Source organism: Hordeum vulgare, chromosome 6H (assembly GCF_904849725.1).
Source record: "Hordeum vulgare subsp. vulgare chromosome 6H, MorexV3_pseudomolecules_assembly, whole genome shotgun sequence".
NCBI classification, from domain to species: Eukaryota; Viridiplantae; Streptophyta; class Magnoliopsida; order Poales; family Poaceae; genus Hordeum; species Hordeum vulgare.
In genome coordinates this window covers 549,948,453-549,969,585 of record NC_058523.1, presented here as the reverse complement: position 1 = coordinate 549,969,585, position 21,133 = coordinate 549,948,453, and the positions used below count along the sequence as shown (strand labels likewise).

Genomic DNA, 21,133 nt, shown 5'->3' with positions numbered 1-21,133 from the left:
GTTGACAGGGTAGGGGAAGTAAACAGGGTAACCTGTCCCTGTTGCTATTGTGCAATTTAAACCAGCAAAACCAAAAGAGTGCCGAGGGGGAATCGAACCCGCGCCCTCCATCAGGCACGCCACGCTAGTTACCACTGGGCTACGAAACGTTTACTAACAGGGGAGGAACCTGAAACAAGGAAAGCCATCGCTCTCGCCGTCCCTGCAACACCTCTGAGCGCCGGCGACAGAGAAGACGCCGGAGCGAACAGCTGCTACCGCCGCGCCACCCGAGGGCGACCTACCGATCTGGGATGGCGCTACGAGGGGGAGGGAGCCCCTGCTACCTTTACTCTCCTGCAAACCACGCCTACAGAGAACCGTCACGCACACATATATCATCAAAGCTACTGCTTGCTTCGACAGAGGAGCACAGCGACAGGGTGACCGCCGGCTACCTCGTCGTGCTGTAGCTGCTGCTGCGCCACCGGAAGGCCGAAGCAAAATGAGGAGAAGGAGGACCCTACTACAACTACGCACACAGCCACGGGGCCATCTCGGCAAGGCCGCGACTACTTCACCACGAACGTGGATATCTACCCTGCCTGCGCCAACTAGCAGAAAAACAGCTACACAGCCTACCGGTGCAACCTCGGCAAGCCTCGAGCAGGAGGCTCAGCGCCACTACCGAAGAGGAAACGAGGAGGGGGGAAGGCACGGTCTCGCTCACCTTGCGTCCAGAGGAGAGGCGCCCGACGTGGAAGAAGAAGAAGCGCGTCTACTGCTGCAGGTAAAAGCCGCTGGCCGAGGAAGAAGGTGCTTGTCGGGGACGTCGAGGAAGAAGCCCCGGATCCGGCTCCGCGCAAAAATGGAACCCCTCCTGGGTCCTCTTGCTTGCGCAGTTGCGGGGAGGCGACGAGGTGGTAGCTACGCCGGCGACGAGCTCGACCCGGAGCTGGTCATGGCGTTGGGAGCGACCTCAAGCTCTCTGGCGGCGCGGGAGGAAGAAGAGGAGGGAGAGGAGGAACCCTAGCTGCCTGGGGAGGGAGAGGAGTGTTATAAGAGCCTCGGGGAACGAGCTTGAACCGCTGGATCAAGCTCATGCTGATCGGGAGGCTGCCAGCAGATCGTACATGCATGACGTCGGGGAAGAAGGAGATGCGCCGCTAGCTGGGCTCCTGCGCTGCGAAGAGGAAGAGAAGATGGGCCACCAGAGCGGGAGGAAGCCCACTTAGGCGCCGGATAGAGATAAAACAACTCACTGGTATTTTGCTTTTAACAGGAATTACCAGAGAAGGAAGAAATGCACAAGGTAAACTACAAGAGAAAAAAAATAAGCTAGCACTTCCCTGGTCATGGAAAATCAATACCTAATCAATAAAAATAAGAACAAGAATTTAGGAGCAAGTAAATATTTTTACAAAACAGAATTAACTTGGTCTGTTTTGTAATTATATGCCCCTCAAAACATGTTTTAAAAATAGCAAACGCACACTCCATATCCCACACAAAACCTGCTAAACCATGGGCATTTTTTTAAAAGAGGGAAGGGAGAAGGGAATCTTGACATAGGAGAAATAGAGAGGAGGGGTGGAGATGGTTTTGAAACCTAAGCATTTACTATCACAAGCACCACTCCACACAAGCTATACACCACATGCAACATCATCACAAGGCAACACATGAAATCACAAGAACACAATGCAACAACAAGAACACATGGCATGATAAGGAATGCATGCATGCAAAGGAAGAGAAAAATGATAAGGTGACATCACAAGAAATAATGAGCATGGGCTCTCTCATAGCATGACAAGGTGGACCCACATGAGTTAGGTTCCAAATATGGCAAGGTTTACATCTAGGGCACTACAATAATATTTTATACATTGCCAACAATTTTTTTTGAACTATTACATTGCCAACAATTAAACCAATGCTCCACATAATGGTGATAATTATGTATATCAAGTAAGGAAAAAATAAGAGAATATACTCGAGAGGAAGAAAACCTATATTGGATAATATTGTTGGATTACAATAGTGGATATTACAGGAGGTACATCACCCACGTGTGATGCATAATCTAAATATTTTCTTGACAATGAAACTTAAACTTAAAGCATCCGTCAACATCCCTACAACTTAACTAAAACTTAACCAAGGGGCATCATCCAACCAGAACAACCTCCCTACAACTTAACTAAAATAGAAAGCATCCATCATCATCATCATGAACCAGAACATTATCATCATCATTGTAGTATACTTGCCATGCACCCATATATTCAACCATATATCTTGTGAATCTACAAAGAAAGTAGAAAAAATTGTTAACACACGGTTCATTAGTGATGCAAGTAATGACAGAGGCATGATATTAGACACACATAGAGGTTGATGGCCATGCAATCTTTGTTTTTCCGCATTACCAAGAGTATTGCAGTTTTTGCGACTCCGTACCATATCTTCAGTATTCTCACGTGCCTTATCAACATGCACTGCCTAGAATTCATTTGTAATTTCAACACCATCAAGTTTGAATTTTGGATCACCAGTTAGTTAGCAAACTGAACTAGAATGGTTTTAGTCACCTAAAACTAAACGAAAACATTTAGCTCTAGTTGGTTTTAGTCATCCGACACAAAATAGACAAACCTACATTGTTGACCATGCTTTGGAACAAACCTACAGCTCAAATTCACAGAAACAAATTTTGCATGGTTATCACCAGCCTAGAGATATGCTGCTAATTCTGTACACCTGCAGTCATACTTTTCTATGTGAACCAAGTAATTTAATTTTTTTCCTAATAAATCCACTAAAACCTACAACCCCAAATCATATAATTTTGCATGGATAGCAGTACTCAATGGCCGTGAACACAACAAGCAGTAGCATGGTAGGGGGAGGGGAGAGAGTATACCTTCTATGTCGTCATCCATGACTTGTTCGATGAAGTCAACTTGCTTTATAGCCTCCCCCCAGCATCGAGTTGGTGTGTGCAGCTGTAAAACCAAGCGGAAAAGGTTACAGGTGTCGCATGCATCTCTAGAACAGCGTAACACAAGTAAAGCTTCATCAAGTTCCATTCCTACTTAATAAAATAAGAGCCACCTATATTCCTCAGGTTATATGTGTCTTACTTGCTATCTTGAAAACTTTACGTGTGACTCAATGAATTTATCCCCGAGTTAGTTAGATATTTATCCTTATGCACACGCATCATGATGAACGAACCAGAGAGTAAATATATATACAAGAACATGAAGGTGTGTTTTGCCGCGCCCACCCATATTGACTACAAATAACCAAACTAATTTGAAAGAAGAATCTGAATGGTATAAACATCCAAGAAATTTGTAAGTTTGGATGAGTTCAAATATGGAGAGGAAAATTCTGATGTAGTAGCTCAAAGCTTTGAACCATATATCAGAAAGCAGTGTTGCACTTTTGCCCAACTACCTTAACCAAATTATCCTAAATCTCAAAAAAAGGAAAACAAGACTGATAAGAACATGGGCACTCCCCATGCGCTCTAGTCCCACCTAATACTTTCAGAAAATAATTAAAAGGAAAGATGCAGCAAGGAAAATGGCATTCACTGCATTTAGACTGTCCTAATTTTTACCAAACACAGTAGCCGATCTATGGCATTCCTGTAGTATTATAAGTATACGATTCACATAACATCACATCGCACTTTGAAATGCAGCAAGTCACCGACATCTTGTATCCGAGTGCATACATCACCATGTAGATAACCTGATCTCACACATACAAATTCTTTTGCAACCAATGGACTGAAACCTAAAATGGCACAACTGAAGTCGAATGTTCACTTAATTGCAAGAAACATTGTGCGAGTGTCAACTTCAGCTGCTTCATCTAAGACCGTTACAATCCAAAAAGGCTAATTTCAGGTATTGCTTGTGCATTTAGACAATCGACAAAGGGACAAAATATTTACAGGAGTAAATTGTTATAAATACTTTCAGGAGTACTACAAAAAACTAGAATAAAAGTAGCTTAGGAAACATGCCTTGGTTTATACAGAAGTGTAAACAAAGAGAACATACATGCACTTCACATCTATTAGAGTACAATCAAGGATAAGACAACAAGTTATCGACAGGATCAACGCATATCAGCATGGTCATGAAAAAACTAAATCTCAACTTGACGGATCAGCACATCATCAACACTTGATCAACACGGAATACATGTGAAGATGGTCCAAGTTAGGCACAAATCTCGCACAACAAAAATCATAGACTACTTCTGTGAATCTAACATGAATTCCAACCACATCGATTCTTGGTCTTACTCGGATCTTCTCACAGGGTAAAAACGAACTCACTATTCATAAAAAACAGGATAGGATGTATATGCAAAAACAAGCATAACAAGAAAGAACAGTCAATAGCAGGGAGGTATGAAACTTTATCCCAATGTTTACCATATTGTCCGCTTCAGTGGGAAGAGGAAAAGCGACAAGAGCACACATCGCCGTGATCGCCACCCCAAACATGTGCAAGCAGTTTTGCCTCCAGCAACTTCCAAACAATTTCTGTAACAATAACAAACTACAATTACAATCTGGAATAAGCTACTATCCATCCCAACAAAAGAAACAAAATCATGATATCCTCGAAGCGCCAACCTAGGTAACAAGAGATGACTGTCAGTGCAAGCACGTGGAAAAGAGGCTGACATGGCCACCGACACCGGAGAAGATGCCCGAAGCCGTAGCCATGAGAGGGAGGCTTCCGGGTGGTCTTTGGTGCGCTAGATCTTACCATACGGGAGGGCTTTCGGTGCGAGGGGACTGCGGCTGTGCTTCGTCGTGGTAGGATTCACTAGACTTCGCATGAATCAGCCGCCGTAGGTGCCTCATTGACGAGCCGCGTGAAGAGAGGGAGAGAGAGGAGGGGCATCGGTGGGTGGGGGATGCTAAGGATCCGACAGCCTCATGAGCTTTGAGGTGGGAGGAGGGGAGGGGGTGCTGGCGGCGAGGTGGGTCGGAGGAAGACGAGGCGGTTGTTGGCGGGGATTTGGGAGAGATGATGGGGAATCGGGGGTTCTGTTCCTCACGTGTATTTCTTTGTCATTTTCCTTTTTTCTGTTTTTTTGTCATATGTCACACGAATAGGGTCAGCAGGTGCAAATTTACAACACATATGTTGCACTGCTTATATGCGTATCTATTGTAAATTTTACAACATATAGTTAAAATGTTGTAGAATTTGTGTTGCTTTACTAGGGGTATCTTTGTAGTGTTTGTTGCCAAACCACAATTCATACAACGTTGTCTCAACGGATTTTGGTGGTGCCCTAATAAATTGAATGCAGCTGTTTCTACAAAATAACCTCAAAAAAATAACGACAAATCGGCAAGAGACATCATAGAACGCACCATCTTTACCTATTAATAAAGCACCTATTGCTTGTGTGGTACGTCATGGAAATTGCCCTTGAAGTTTGCATAAATTACCCACCATGCCACCAGTAAGTAATAGAAAACGTTTCACATAGCGAAAAATCTTGGACTGGGCCGGCCCATGTAAAAAACCTCCTATATTACGCTCTGCACCCTGATAGAATATCCAGCACGCTGTATGGGCCGGCCCTTGCACAGGCGTCAGTTTTTTTAGTTCTGTTTATTTATTTATCTTCAGTTCCATTTTATTTTTTTATTTCAAATAATTTAAACTTCAAATAACCTTTAAAATTTTAATAAACATAAAATTTTAAATCAACATATTTTAAAAAATAAAATGTTTGTGACTTCAAAAACTGTTCGGAGTTTTTGTAAAAAATGCTCGTATATACAATAAAATGTTTACAAGTTTGAAAAAATGTTTCTAAAATAAGAAAAGTCCATGATTTCAAATCAAACTCCATGTATTAAAAATTACTAAAAGCATTTAACAAAAAGCTATCCAAAATATGTTAATGCATTTAAAAAATCTGCTAAAATTTTAAAAATAGCTAATGCCTGTTTTGATAGTTTCTTTTTTTATTTAAATTTTTCCGTTCCAATTTTGTTTACTTCTAATTTAAATAGTTTAGAATTAAAAAAACATTTGCATATTAAAAAATAGGAATTTTGAATTAAAATGTTGACGAAAACATAAAATGTTCGCCGATACAAAAAAGGCGCCGAATTTTTATATTTTTTTGCAAATTCCAAAAACATGTCCATGAATTTAATAAATACATTACTGAATTATAAAAATGTTTGTTTATTCAGAAAAACTTCATGCGTCTCAAAAAGTTTGTGAATTTAAAGTAAAATCCTAAAACATAAAAAATTATGTTCGTCTTTTCTAGAATTGGTCGCCAATTCAAAAAGAAAATATTTAAACCCGTTTGAAATATAAAAAATATTCACGAATTTTAGTAAATGTTTGTAAATTTTAAAAAATGTTCTCGATTTTAAAATTGTTCTCATATTTGTAAAATTGTTACAAAAGCATTTGCATATTAAAAAATAGGAACTTTGAATTAAAATGTTGACGAAAACATAAAATGTTTGTGGATTCAAAAAAGGCGCCGGATTTATTATTTTTTTGCAAACTCCAAAACAATATTCGTGAATTTAATAAATATATTACTGGCTTATAAGAATGTTTGTTTATTCAGAAAAACTTCATGTGTTTCAAAAATGTTTGTGAATATAAAGTAAAAATTATGTTCGCCTTTTCTAGAATTTGTCGTCAATTCAAAAGAAAATATTTAAACCCGTTTGAAATATAAAAAATATTCATGATTTTTAGTAAATGTTTGTAAAAAGGCGCCGGATTTTTGAAGAATTAACTGTTGGATGGATCGGATTATTATTGTATGTTTTCTAAAAAAAATTCTTGAAATTAAGAATAATTCTTTGAGTTACGAAGATTTTTGATAACCATGATATATTTTTTTGAAAATGTAAAGATTGCTTCAACTTGTGAATAAATTTAAAAGAAAGAAAACATTTTCTTGCATTGTGTACAAAATTTCAAAATCAAGCAATGATGTGTGAACATAATGTGGTCATCATCATTGAAGATTATGTTTTTTTCTCCCGTTGCAACGCACGGACCATTTTGGTATATCCAATAAAGTATGACTACAACGTTCGAACACACCATTACGTTGTGGTGTTCGAGGTGGCGTCAACTGTGAACCAATTTCACATTGTCTTAGGTGAGCGCCAAACTCATAACTCTGATATTCTCTTCCCAGATTGGATTGTAGGAATTTAATATTGTTGTTACGATGATTCTCATCTTCACTCTAAAATTGCTTGAACTTTTTAAACGTTTCAGACTTATGTTTCATTAAGCAAATATACCCATATCTACTTAAGTCATCAGTGAAGGTGAAAAAATAACGATACCCAGTACGGACCTCAATGCTCATTGGACCGCACACATCAGTACGTATGATTTCTAATAAGTCACTTGCTCGCTCCATTATTTCGGAAAACAGGGTCTTAGTCATCTTGACCATGAGACATGGTTCACATGTGTCAAGCGATTCAAAATCAAGTGACTCTAAAAACCATCAGCATGGAGCTTCTTCATGCGTTTTGCACCAATATGACCTACGCGACAGTGCCAAAAGAAAGTGGTACTATCATTATTAACTTTACATCTTTTGGCATCAATGTTATGAACATGTGTGCTATCACTATCGAGATTCAATAAGAATAAATTCTTCACATTGGGTGCATGACCATAAAAGATATTACTCATATAAATAGAACAACAATTATTCTCTGATTTAAATGAGTAACCGTCTCGCAATAAACAAGATCTAGATATAATGTTCATGCTCAACGTAGGTACTAAATAACAATTATTCAGATTCATCACTAATCCCGATGGTAATCGAAGAGCGAGCATGAATGCCAATGACGATCGCATCAACCTTGGCAATCGCATCACTAATGGTCCTCTCTGCATTAAGCGATGTGCACAATCATTTTCACCATCATCTAACTAAAAGACATAATTAAAAAATATATCATCACGAACATCATTTAACATAGTCATAATATTATGGGGGCTGCTACGCATCTATCGGTGGATATTTATTAAACATTCACCGCCTCGACAGCCGTTAGATCTCGCGCGTAGCGTCCGATCCGCTCCTGTACTTAATTCCTGAAATGACGCTCGAGTTGCAGAAACTTTCGCTTTGTTGCAAGAAATAAACTTTGGACCCGTTAATTCCTGAAACAACGGTCGAGTTTCAGAAACAATTTGCTTGTTGCAGGATTTTTTTTTCTTCGTTTTGCGGGAGAATTTTTTGCAACAAAGGTCGTGTTTCAGGAATTTTTGCAACAAAGGTCAAGTTGCAGAAGCACTACCTAGCGAGCAGGGAAGCTCCCCCGGCGGCGGGATCCGATCACGGGAGGCGGCGTGGTCCCGTTGCTTGCCAGACTGGAGAGAAGGCGCCGACGAGCTCTTGGCGGCGTGGTGGCCGGCGAGCTCTAGGCGGCGGGGCGGCCGACAGGGCTGCCGGCGAGCTCTTGGCGGCAGGGCGGCCGGCGAGCTCTTGGCTTGCTTCCGATGGAAGTCGTCGTCGCCATGCCTGGGTTCCTCCTTCTGCAACTACTTTCAAGCTGCAGGAACAACGTCCTGAAACAATGGAGTTGTTTCACGAAAAGGGTCACGGCTCGTACGCCCGGCCACGTGGCAAACAAAGGAGGCGGTGGATGCGAGAGCAGAATCAGTCGGTTGAAAGGTAACGTTTCCCTAATATTATTGTTGTCTAGAATGGAGTCTATGACGGTTTTTAATTAAACTCAACAAGCTCATCAATATCATTGTTTAGTTCTAATCTCGATACCCCACACAATAAGACCTCTTTTCAAAACTCCTCCTTCTGTTTCCTTTAGGGTCACAGACACCTCACCGTAAGAGCCTTCCCCAGTATAGAACTCGCCCAGCTCAACCTCCATCCAACCGTCGGCCCTTTTGCGTGGGACCATGACATCATCTGTGAGAGGAATTTCACGATGAAGCGCATGACCCGACCGTCTTTCCCAAGTTATTGCCCTCAAGATATGTTTCCAAGGCACCCGGGCATCCCCATCCTCCATGTAGGCTTGGAGGCAAACTTGTCGTGTCAAGTCATTGCCTCCAGCTACACTGATTGATGCATCTTGAAACGGGAAATCCAGCCTGGCGAACCCATGGGCTAGCTTGAACACCAGGTATGCAGCATACATGGAGTTGCCGCAGAGCATTGTGCTATGTATTTCGCCACGGATTAACAGCCACCAAACTTCCCGAAGTTGAGCTGCTTCACGGAAGCTGTCGCAAATGCGAGTGTATGGTATGGTTACTACTTAGTACTAACACATGGAACAGCACCATCGGTTCAGACCAGAGACGATAGGTAACTAAATTAATAGGCCCAATTAATTAGCACGAACCTACCTGTTGTTTGCTTCGATCTCATCAGAAGGGAGCTTGATCCATTCCCAGTAATCTATTGTGTCACCCCACGAAATATGCAGCGACCTCGCCGAGAGCATATAGCACTTGGCCCCTGTATTTTTGTCCAGCCACATGCTCTGCACAAAAGAACGGTAGATCGTTTGATTCTGAATTTTGAACGAGTAGAAAAGGAAGCAAGTACCCTAAGTATTTGGGTTGGGGTCATATACATGGGATCTGTATTGTACGTACCACAAGCTTGCATGGGAGAAGCGCCCGTTTCTCCGAGAGGCATCGGAACATGCCCTTTTTGGATGGCGGCACGCGGAGAAGCACACCTTCGGCGAACCCTGGGAGATCCTTGGGTAGGAAGCAGGACCAGACGGCATCAGAGTCCGCAGCGGCCAGGAAGTCGTGGGAGACGGCAGCACAACGTCCGGCGTCCGGCGGCGAGGTGAGGGAGATGATCAACGCGCGAGGAGCTCCCCCGGCAGGCGCAAGATCTCACTGCCGTCTTCTTCCACTAGTGGGGACGGAGCCTTTAGCCCCGGTCCGTAATGGGCTTTAGTTCCGGTTTATCAACCGGGACTAAAGGGCGGGACTAAAGGCCTAACCTTTAGTTCCGGCCCTGTTCCAAGCCGGGACTAAAGGTGCTCTACGTGGGCGCCTCGTAGCGTCCTCAGGGGCAGGCCCTTTAGTCCCGGTTCGTTATACGGACCGGGACTAAAGAGTTTCAGATTTTGTTTATTTTTGGGTTTTAGGATTTTAGGATTTAGGTGTTCGGGAGATTAACGTGATGCCTTGTTTAGTGTTCGGGAGATTAACGTGATGCCTCGTTTGGTGTTCGGGAGATTAACGTGATGCCTCGTTTGGTGTTCGGGAATTAGTTTTCATATAAGCTGTAAAAGTTCATCAACTAATGGCCTTAGGTACACATCAATATCGTTGCCGGGTTGCTTTGGACCTTGGATAAACATTGGCATCATAATGAACTTTCGCTTCATGCACAACCAAGGAGGAAGGTTGTAGATACATAGAGTAACGGGCCAGGTGCTGTGACTGCAACTCTGCTCCCCAAAAGGATTCATGCCATCTGTATTCAGACCTAACCATAAGTTCCTTGCGTCAGCTGCAAATTTCGGGAACTCTCTCTCGATTTTCCTCCACCGCCGACCATCAGCGGTGTGCCTCAACTTATCGTCTTTCATACGATCTTCCATGTGCTATCGCAACAACTTCGCATGATCTTTATTTCTGAACAGACGTTTCAACCGTGGTATTATAGGAGCATATCACATCACCTTGGCAGGAACCCTCTTCCTGGGTGGCTCGCCCTCAATATCACCAGGGTCATCTTTTCTGATCTTATACCGCAATGCAGTGCATACCGGACATTTATCCATATTCTCGTACTTTTCACCGCGGTACAGGATGGAGTCATTAGGGCATGCATGTATCTTCTACACGTCTAATCCTAGAGGGCAGACAAGTTTCTTTGTTTCGTACGTGCTGGCGGGCAATTCGTTCTTTCTTGGAAGCATCTTCTTCATCAGTACCAGCAACTTTCCGAATGACGAGTCAGTCACACCGGTCTCTGCCTTCCACTTTAGCAATTCCAGTGTGCTACCCAACTTCTTCTGGCCATCTTCACAAGTTGGGTACAACAATTTGTTGTGGTCCTGTAACATCTGCTCGAACTGCAACCTCTCCTTTTCTGTGTCGCAACCTCGCCGTGCATCAGAAATGACCCGGCCAAGATCATCAGCGGGCTCATTTGGTTCCCGTTCTTCATCCTGATCTTCTTCTTCATTGTCTTCCATTGCGGTATCAGCATACTCAGGGAACATAGATCGGTAGTTGTCATCATCGTTCTCTTCTTCTTCATCGTCGTCTTCCATCATAACCCCTCTTTCTCCGTGCTTGGTCCAAACATTATAGCCCGACATAAAACCGGACCGAAGCAGGTGGCTCTGAATGACTCTTGAGGAAGTGTAATCCTTCTCATTACGACATTCAACAGATGGACAAAACATATAGCCACCACCATGCTTGTTCGCATCGGCTGCATCTCGAAAAGAATGCACGCCTTTTCTGTAAGCGGTTGTGCGTCGATCACCGTACATCCATGGATGCCTCATCTGTGTTATACGACAGTATATCAAATACAATCACGATCCTAAAAATTAGCACCGCACGGTCTAAACGAGAAAATATAGTTGCTAAGGAACCGCGTGTTATATTAGGCAGGGAAGAGGGTTGCGAGCCTTATAGGCAAAGGAACCACGTGAACGAGGCGCGCGAGGAGGAGATCTGTACTATGATCGATGATATTTTCTGTTTCTTCACCGGAAGTAGGAAATCAGCTGGACAATTCTTGGACGACAGTGGCGAGAGGGAAAGCTCGCCTCTCACGATCCGTGGAAGTTCATGGGGCAGAAAGCAGGACCAGATGTTGTCGAAGTTGGCGGTGGCATGGAGGGCACGGGATATGGCGGCGGTACAAAAGGCCTCCTCGGTGACGTGAGTAAGATCAAACGCGAAGGGCACCGGAGGCAATGGCGGCACATTTTTTTTGTAGTGGTGCTTGTTAATAAACAATGGTCGAGGGTTGACTGGCCAAACGGGGCAATGCGCTTATCACTTGCTTGTGGTTTATTGGCATGTTTTGTAGCTCTCATGCAACTTGCCCAGGTGGTCTTAGTCATAGTCCACGCCCCCGTTGCTTAACGAAGGTACTATAAATGCCTACATGTAACATTCTCATCTCAAGGCAAACGTACTATTTGCAATGATGTTATGTAATGAATCAGTTTCATTCCTCTCTTTATGAGGGATCTCAGAAAATACACAACTCCTAGTCTCTTTCTGATTTCCTAAAAAATACATCTAACCACATTCGGAAAAATATCAGGCATTGTCTTATTGGAGTTTTGGATTTTTTCTGTGTAACACAAATTAGTCCAATAAATTCCTCTTTCTGCTCCCACATGGTATATGGTAAAATATGCTACCGTCTTATTGGACTTGGTTGCTTACTTCTTATCACAATGACCCACACAATAAGGTTATTCTTGGATTTCGTCGTCTCAGTCAAGTTGATGGAGACCTCACTGTCACCTCCCTCATTATGGTACTCACCAAGCACCACCTCCATCCAGTCATCGGCTTTCTAATGAGGGTAAATGACATCCTCTATGGGAGGGTCTGCGTCACGATTACGATAATAACCTGGCATAATGTGTTTCCGAGCCGGCTCATCGTCCCGTCACCGTCCTCAACATAGCCTTGCAAGCAAACCCGTCGGGTCGACTAGCTCCCAGCAACGCCAAATAAAGCCTCTTGAAACGGGAAATGGAGCCTGTTTAATCCAGGTCCTAGCTTGAACACCATGTATGCAATGTAGGTTGTGTTCTGAGAGAGCTTGTTTCTCTGTATCTTGGCACGCATCTCTAGTATGTTGTAACTGCGGTCACCTTCTTGTGAGAACCTGTCGAAAACGTACATAGGGACATGTGATTAAATCGTGGTGGTCATATAACGGAGAAAGCCACAAGAACCACTAATGAGTTAAAATGATATAGAGGACTATGACCAATTGAAGGGCTCAAAACAAACTACTTAAAACATTGATTGAAACTGAATTATATGCTATTAAGTTTGTTACTCCCTCTATTCTAAAATAAGTGTCGCTGCTTTAAAACTTTGTTACTCCCTCTGTTCGAAAATAATTATAGAACAACAACAACAACAAAGCCTTTAGTCCCCAAGGTAGGCTAGAGGTGAAACCCATAAGATCTCGCAACCAACTCATGATTCTGACACATGGATAGCAAGCTTCCACGCACCCCTGTTTATGGCTAGTTCTTTGGTGATGCTCCAATCCTTTACATATCACTTTGCGGACTCTTCCCATGTCAAGTTCGGTCTATCCCGATCTCTCTTGATATTATCAGCATGCTTTAGCCGTCCGCTATGCACTTGGGCTTCTGGAGGCCTATGCTGAATATGCCCAAACCATCTTAGACCATCTTGGACAAGCTTCTATTTAATTGGCGCTACCCCAAATCTATCTCGTATATCATCATTCCGGATCCGGTCCTTCCTTGTGTGGCGACACATCCATCTCAATATGCGCATCTCCGCCACACCTAGCTATTGCACATGCCGTCTGTTAGTCGGCCAATACTCAGCGTCATACAACATTGCGGGTCCAACCGCCGTCCTATAGAACTTGTCTTTTAGCTTTTGTGGCACCCTCTTGTCACAGAGAATGCCAGAAGTTTGGCTCCACTTCATCCATCCGGCTTTAATTCGATGGTTCACATCTTCATCGATATCCCCATTCTTCTACAACATTGACCCCAAATAACGGAAGGTGTCCTTCTGAGGTACCACCTACCCATCAAGGCTAACATACCCCTCCTTCTCGTGCTTAGTAGTACTGAAAGTGCACCTTATGTACTTGGTTTTAGTCCTACTAAGTCTAAAACCGTTCGATTTTAAGGTCTGCCTCCATAACTCCAACTTTCTGTTGACCCCCGTACGACTATCATCGACTAGCACCACATCGTTCACAAAGATCATACACCATAGGATATCTCCTTGTATATCCCTTGTGACCTCATCCATCACCAAGGCAAAAATATAAGGTCTCAAAGCTGACCCCTGATGCAGTCCTATCTTAATCGGGAAGTCATCAGTGTTGCCATCACTTGTTCGAACACTTGTCACAATATTATCGTACATGTCCTTGATGAGGGTAATATACTTTGCTAGGACTTTGTGTTTCTCCAAGGCCCACCACATAACATTCTGCGGTACCTTATCATAGGCCTTCTCCAAATCAATGAACACCATATGCAAGTCCTTCTTTTGCTCCCTATATCTCTCCATAAGTTGTCGTACCAAGAAAATGGCTTCCACAGTCGACCTCCCAGGCATGAAACTAAACTGATTTTTGGTCACGCTTGTCATTCTTCTTAAGCGATGCTTAATGACTCTCTCTCATAGCTTCATTGTATGGCTCATCAATTTAATTCCATAGAAGGTAGTAAAACTCTGAACATCATCCTTGTTCTCGAAGATTGGTACTAATATACTCCGTCTCTATTCTTCTGGCATTTTGTTTGCTCGAAAAATGAGGTTGAAAAGTTTGGTACGACAACTTACATTCTTTTTGCATCAGTTCCAAAATAATTATATAGTAATAAATTTGTTACTCCCTCCATTTAGAAAACAAGGCTTTTTTCCCGGTTGGTAAGGGCCTTTAGTCCCGGGTCGTCAACCGGGACTAATGACTTGGGACCGATCTTTATTATTTTTTCTGGTTTTTCGTTGTTCGAATCCCATTCTTGCCCGCCATGTGATTTACCATGTGATTTTTCAACACCCCCCGTCCGAAAGTCAAAAATAGTTATCATGTCTTAGCTAAGTAAGCTATCAACGTTGATGTGCATAGATTACCATGCTAGTAGACATTAGTTACGAGGGAAAGGTGGTTCAACAACTTTTTCTCTCGTCAAAAAATTACCACACTTCGGCCAAGTAAATTATCTGCTCTATTGTGTGTATATTACCATGTTATTTTTTTCATATAAGTTATCCGTGTATGTTTCTCAACAACTTTTTTCTTGGGTCAAAAGTTATCACGATGTTTTCGCGTGAGTTATCAGCCACGATGGGCGTGTATTACCATGTATTTACATGAAAGTTATCGGGGTATGTAATCAACAACTCACCCACCCCGGGGTATGTAAATTGGCATGGACTTCAGCATCTTCGAAAATCTTTCCACCAAATGCGCCATAAAATTAGCAACTCGTTCAGATTTTTAATCTTTAAACAAAGAGCCAATATGCATTACATTTAGAGTGTGTGCTGTTTTGACAACAGCAAAGTCTAGGTAGGATGATAAGTGTGATGATGTACATGCAGGAGGTCGGCTGTTCGAATCCCATCCTTGCTCGCCTCCTTTCTTTTTCTCCATCTGAAGTTGGTGTTCACTTCAGGCGGCGACCGTTTGATCCGAAATGGACGACATTTAGATCATATGCGGATTTGTCGCTAACTTCTAGTCGACCGGAAGTTAGCATTCTCAAATACATAATCCTTCCCTCGCAAAAACATGGATTGAAATAATTACATTACAACACACTCAACGGATATATAGAAACAAGCAAATGTAAGAATGAGAACAAGGCTATTTTGTATGTTCGGGTGTTTGGCATCAAAATCTTCAATTGTACTCTTCCTTTTTTTTAAATCTTCCTATGAGACAAATAACATTCTGGAGCAGTTTAGGACAAAACAGGCCTTGATAGAAAGCGAGTTTTATTTTTTATGTATAGCCACCTGAAGCCCAATTAATTAGGGCACGAGCTGCCCCCTTAACTCAACCTTGTTAAGTAAGCAAACTTGTCTGATTTTGTATCCGGTTAAAATCTTGTCTGATTGATCGAAGTGGGTAGCTCTAGTAGACCCATAGATCATGGAACAAATAGGATGGGTAGGCCCAACCATCACACTACACGGATTTACAAAATCCCCTCCTTACCGTATGTGCGACTCTCACCGCATATCGTACAAAGGCTTCAAAATCCCTCCCAAGCTTTTTTGATATCCATGAGTTGGGCTCTTCTTTAGAAACCAATTTTCAACACAAGAAAAGGGCCCGTGCCTCTAAGAATGTGGTTTTATCAACTATGGTTGAAAAATGAAAGAGAGGTTGTATTTGCAAATGAAAATGAATATGGATCTAAATAAATTAGATAATAAATCAATAAATAAGAATTAGAATAATAAAAAATATACACTTCACCCCTTATCTCTTCATCATCGTTGGTTCTGTCACTTGTGGTATTTGTTTAGAATCTTGTTCACCCTACTCTCTTATTGTTATTTTTCTGATGTCTTTTTGACATAATTTATTAGAAATGGGGTTCTTTTGGGGGTGCACCCTCTATTCCTTTTTGAGAAAGATGGGCTTATTTTTTTCCAGTAAGCCCTATGCAAGCAAGGTCTTCCGACAAAGATCCAACTCATACAACAGAAGTGATATAGATCTTACACTTGTAAGAATGCAAATAGCTTTAAGAAGGCACAAAGTAAAACAAATGGCGTCAGTAGCCCTGCCTAGACTAGACCGTTGTCTAAAGGGCAACCTAGCTAGCATCGTTCATCACTATACATGTAAGTGTTTGTTGTAGCAAGGGTGAGTACAAAGTACTCAATAAGTCTTATTATCAAAGATACTAGCACTAACAATAGCTATAGGTATGGAATGGTTAAGTGGTGTAACTACAAGCACTAAGCAACATATTTCGCCTACGCCTACAGATTTAAGATGAGAAAGCATATGTGGGATGGATCATAAGCTAATCATCTATTCATCTACTGTTGTGTAATCATGACACTATTTTATCATCCCCTCTGTATAATCACGTGAAAAAGAGAAAGTCAATATATTGGTAAATTTTAGCTATGTTGTTAATGTTGTGTTATGAACCACCATTAAGTTTTAAGTCATCCTTAAACACGAACATCACTTTTTGAAAATATTACCCTGGAGGGCTGCTCAACTGACCCATTGTCCAGCTGGATTCTACTCATTACAAGTGCCCATTTGATGGATTGGAACTAGAAGATTTGTAACGACACAACCCTCTTATTAATCACAAATAAGTCGAAACGACGAGCCTATGAGTCGACACCTAAATCGAGAGTTGGCGTATCTCTAACCCGGACTCTAATGTATCGTGCCATGTCCAAAGTGGCTAGTACCAAGTCATAGGTAGCCACTTGCAGCTCCGCAAGTGTGGATCAACAGGCAATTCCACCCAGTGGCTCAATTTAGTTCAATAATCCCCGAGGCCTAGGACCAAGAAAAAGGAATGCAACACAAAAGGAGAATGGAAAACCAGCTCGGGAAGTCGTCGGGTTGAGGACCCAGAGGACCAGCACACCATAAAAACACTCGTCGTTCGAGAATATAAGTGTAAATCGGAAGGATCCAATCTGTAGATACGTGAATACATATGGACAAAGACCAAATCTAAGAGCATCCACCATAGACTAACAACGAGTGAATCATGTGAGATACGTTAGAGACACATCTTCACACGTCCTCCGACAATACTCGACGCATTGCCGGAACGGGGATATTGAACGGGAAGAACCTTATTCCATCTTCATAAAGCCGACACTTCCCCGTCTTTCTAAGCACGACACAATCGAACACATTAACGTACGCAGAAGGGGCGCTTCCTGGTTGCATCCATGTGGACACAATGGACTGGGGGTGGCTTTCGTTTCGTTTTATCGTTTTGTCATCGCGAGAAAAAACCTAGCCATTCCCGTCCGCATCCTTGCCACCACCGCTCCCTCCCCCGATCCCCTCTGCTCCTGTTGCTTCCCTCCTCCGACCCCCGCCTCCTCCTCCTCCTTCGGCTACTACCGCCAGAGCATCCTACCTCCCGTGCCCCGACATGGACACGGAGATGGGGCCAGGGACGGTGACGACGGAGGCCCACTGCCCCCCCCCCCCCCCCCCCGCAGCCGCGGATGCCCTACGCCGACGCGGACCACACCCTCTGCGCGCTCGCCGCCGCTGCCGGGGGCTTCGGCCGCCACGCCATCGAGGGCCTCCACGGCGCCGCCTACCACGTCACTTCCCTCCAAGGTCCCCCTCCCGTCACCCACTCTGGAATCTTCAGTTCCGTGTCCGTCGTCGAATTTCTGTGTGCAGCATCGCGCAATCTTCAGTTCTTCACTCATTTCGTTTGATAATTGTGCTGATGAACATGTGTGTCTGTATGTGACTGCATTTTTTGTGCAGATGCCACCTTGCAAGGCATGACAAGACGATGATCATCGGCGCAGACCCCACACACGTTGACAGCAGGTGCATCAGTGTCACCATCCACCATTGCTTCTTCGACGGCACGCGGCTGAGGCACCCGCGCCTGCACTTCGGCAAGGTCCACCCCTCAACAACTACACTAGGGACTGGGGAATATATGTTGTCTATGCCAGCGTCGAATCTCAGGTAGCTCATTTGAATGCACTGTTCCAAAATTCAAATGCTTGCAACTGGCAACACTTACCTGGAGGAGATCATCAATTTCTACTGAATCAATCAATACCTCCATTCACAAATTGTGTCCCAATGCAACATATACGAAGGAGGACACAAGAAGACGGTCTTCAAGTACATGTCGGAGAAGGTACCTGCATCTTCAGACAATATGATATGAGGCTAAGCATTCTGCATATATCTCAGTTACAGCTACTGATGAATGATGATGCAGGCTATCGATAGAGAAGAGACGGTGGCCGGGTGGATTAGGTTGGAGGGCGACGCGTTCCTGCACGGGGCGATGTCGTACGTGGTCGACGGCCCGGGCGCTGAGTGTGCTTCAGGCCAGAGAAGTAGTATGACAAGTGGACGATGGAGGTGGCGTCGCCGACGCTCAAGTAGGTCATTCAGCTCCGCGTCGGGTGGCAGTCTGTGCCCAGCCCCCCAGGCAATGAACGACTGATCCATTCGCGTAACGGTATGAGATTCTGCTCACTTATCCTTTGCCAGTGCTAGCATTGTAATAAACTCTTGGCTTCTGATATGATTGGTCTTGAACGATTAGATGATGAAACGGTTGTCGTGTAGAAGAGGTTTTACAATGGATAGAGGAAGCAAGTGGTCATTGGTAATGTGAATTGTTAACAAAAAAAAGAGTAATAATTAGAGCATAGAAATTAGAGCAAGTGGTTGAATCTGCTATGTTTTCAACCTGTAGGGTTTAGTTTTTCGAGCTTATCCAGACAGCATGTTTGAATAGAGCAGTTGAGGTCTATGTTTACAAGTGCTTAGGTTCATGTTTAGGTCAGATGCTAGAATAGAGCTTATAGCTTTTTTTCTTAATTCTTATGTTTTTTATATCAGAACGTTACAACTTCCTTTGTGAGTATTGTGTGGTGGCAGGGGCTACTTCTGGTAGGTGCTGATCAAGACACGGGCCAACATGGATGTTTAAAACACATCTAATCAGATTATCTCTAGGTAACTTATTAGGATGCTTATGATCTCTTTTCAACTACAACAAATGCAATACTCTCTTCTTTTTGGAATGTGTATGCTAATCCGGTGGATTTTGTGGATGTGTGACAGCTAACGAAATTTGGATAGAAAATGATGTTGGGGTCGCTAATCGGATTCTTCGGCACGTCATTTGGGAGGGTAGGATTGTGGCAATAGGATCTCTGTGTTGATTTTGAAGGAGTTTCTGTAGAGAGTCGATGTTGGTTTATGAAATCGATTTTCTTGAAAAGAATAATATATATATATATATATATATATATATATATATATATATATATATATATAGTTTCCATGTTCTATGGTGTTCAAAAGATTCAGGACTTCAGGGCATTTTATTTTGCATATATCTAATACTACTTGCAATGTTTTTTGTAAAATTGTTTATATGGATACTATATGTATGTCCTACTATCCATATGTACTGCTCTTTGCTCGGCTATATGCCTTTTGCATATTTTATGTATTTTACATATTTTCCGCCTTCACTTGGTTCTTCGTCCATGTATGCACATAACTTCAAGCATGCCAATTATATGCTTGTGTTTATTCATACTAAGAATGTTAATATTAACAGCTTATGGATCCTAGCTTTGAAGTTGTTGTTCAGCCTGCAGATATATATCTGATCGATGAACCAAGTGCATCTCTCAACATATTGTTGCCTCAAAGGTCATCAAAAGATCCATCCTTCATGCAAAGAAAACTGCATTTGTTGTTGAGCATCATTTCATCATGGCAACCTACTTAGCTGACAAGGTTATCATTTTACGAGGGACGACCCTCTGTCGACTATACTGCTAATGCAACTCAGACTTTACTACCTGGGATGAATAAATTCTCATCAGTAAGTGGAGCTCCCGAGAATTGTCAACAAAAGTTTTAATAACAGTAACAACTTAAGTTAGTTTCTTATTTCGTAACTTCAACTCTGAATTTGGACCTCCTTGTTCCTTTACCTTTCCATAGTGTAATCTTGTGGTTACCTCTGTTTCAAAACAAAACAAAAAACTTGATTTGGTGTTTTCATCCACTAAAATTTTATTTTATTTCTTCAACATTGTCTGTAGCAGCAACTTGACATCACTTTTAGAAGAGACCTCACCAACTATAGGCCATCGATAAGCAAACTAGACTCTATAGAAAACAAAGAACAAAACTCTATAGAGTCCTACTCTACCTCTGATACGGGCACCATGATTGATACTTGCTACCGTTGCAATGCCTTGCTTGCTTGTTGTTCCATGTCGTATTTGTGCATGTATGAACTGCTTCCGTGCGTGTGATGTTAAGTTGATGCATGGTTAACTATTAGATGCATGGATCAGTCTATATGTTTTTGTTTGCCTTTTTGAGAGACTAAGAACGATGGTTGTACTATTATCCTAGCTAAGTTGCAGACCGAGGCTTATGTGTGCATAAGTTTGTTATTGAATGTGGGAGATGTAGCTAAATATAGAAATAATGTTCGACTTTGCATTAGGCAGATGAAACTATTTAGTTTATACTCCATTTGTTCTTAAATATAAGTCTTTTTAGAGATTCCACTAGTAACTATGTACGGAGCAAAATGTGTGAATCTATACTCTAAAGTATGTCTATATACATTTGTATATAATCCGCTAGTGGG

At 42.5% G+C, this 21,133-nt stretch overlaps 1 long non-coding RNA gene and 1 pseudogene across 1 annotated transcript; one reads left to right on the top strand and one right to left on the bottom strand.

The window, feature by feature from the left end:
- Positions 1-8,318: 8,318 nt before the first annotated feature.
- On the bottom strand, positions 8,319-12,567 carry LOC123405848 (annotated as a pseudogene).
- A 5,409-nt stretch (positions 12,568-17,976) lies between these two features.
- Positions 17,977-19,697, top strand: LOC123403620. Its single transcript, XR_006611516.1, has 5 exons — positions 17,977-18,090; positions 18,247-18,634; positions 18,719-18,964; positions 19,390-19,467; positions 19,576-19,697. It is a non-coding gene; the product is annotated as an uncharacterized LOC123403620 (long non-coding RNA).
- The last annotated feature ends 1,436 nt before the right edge of the window (positions 19,698-21,133 follow it).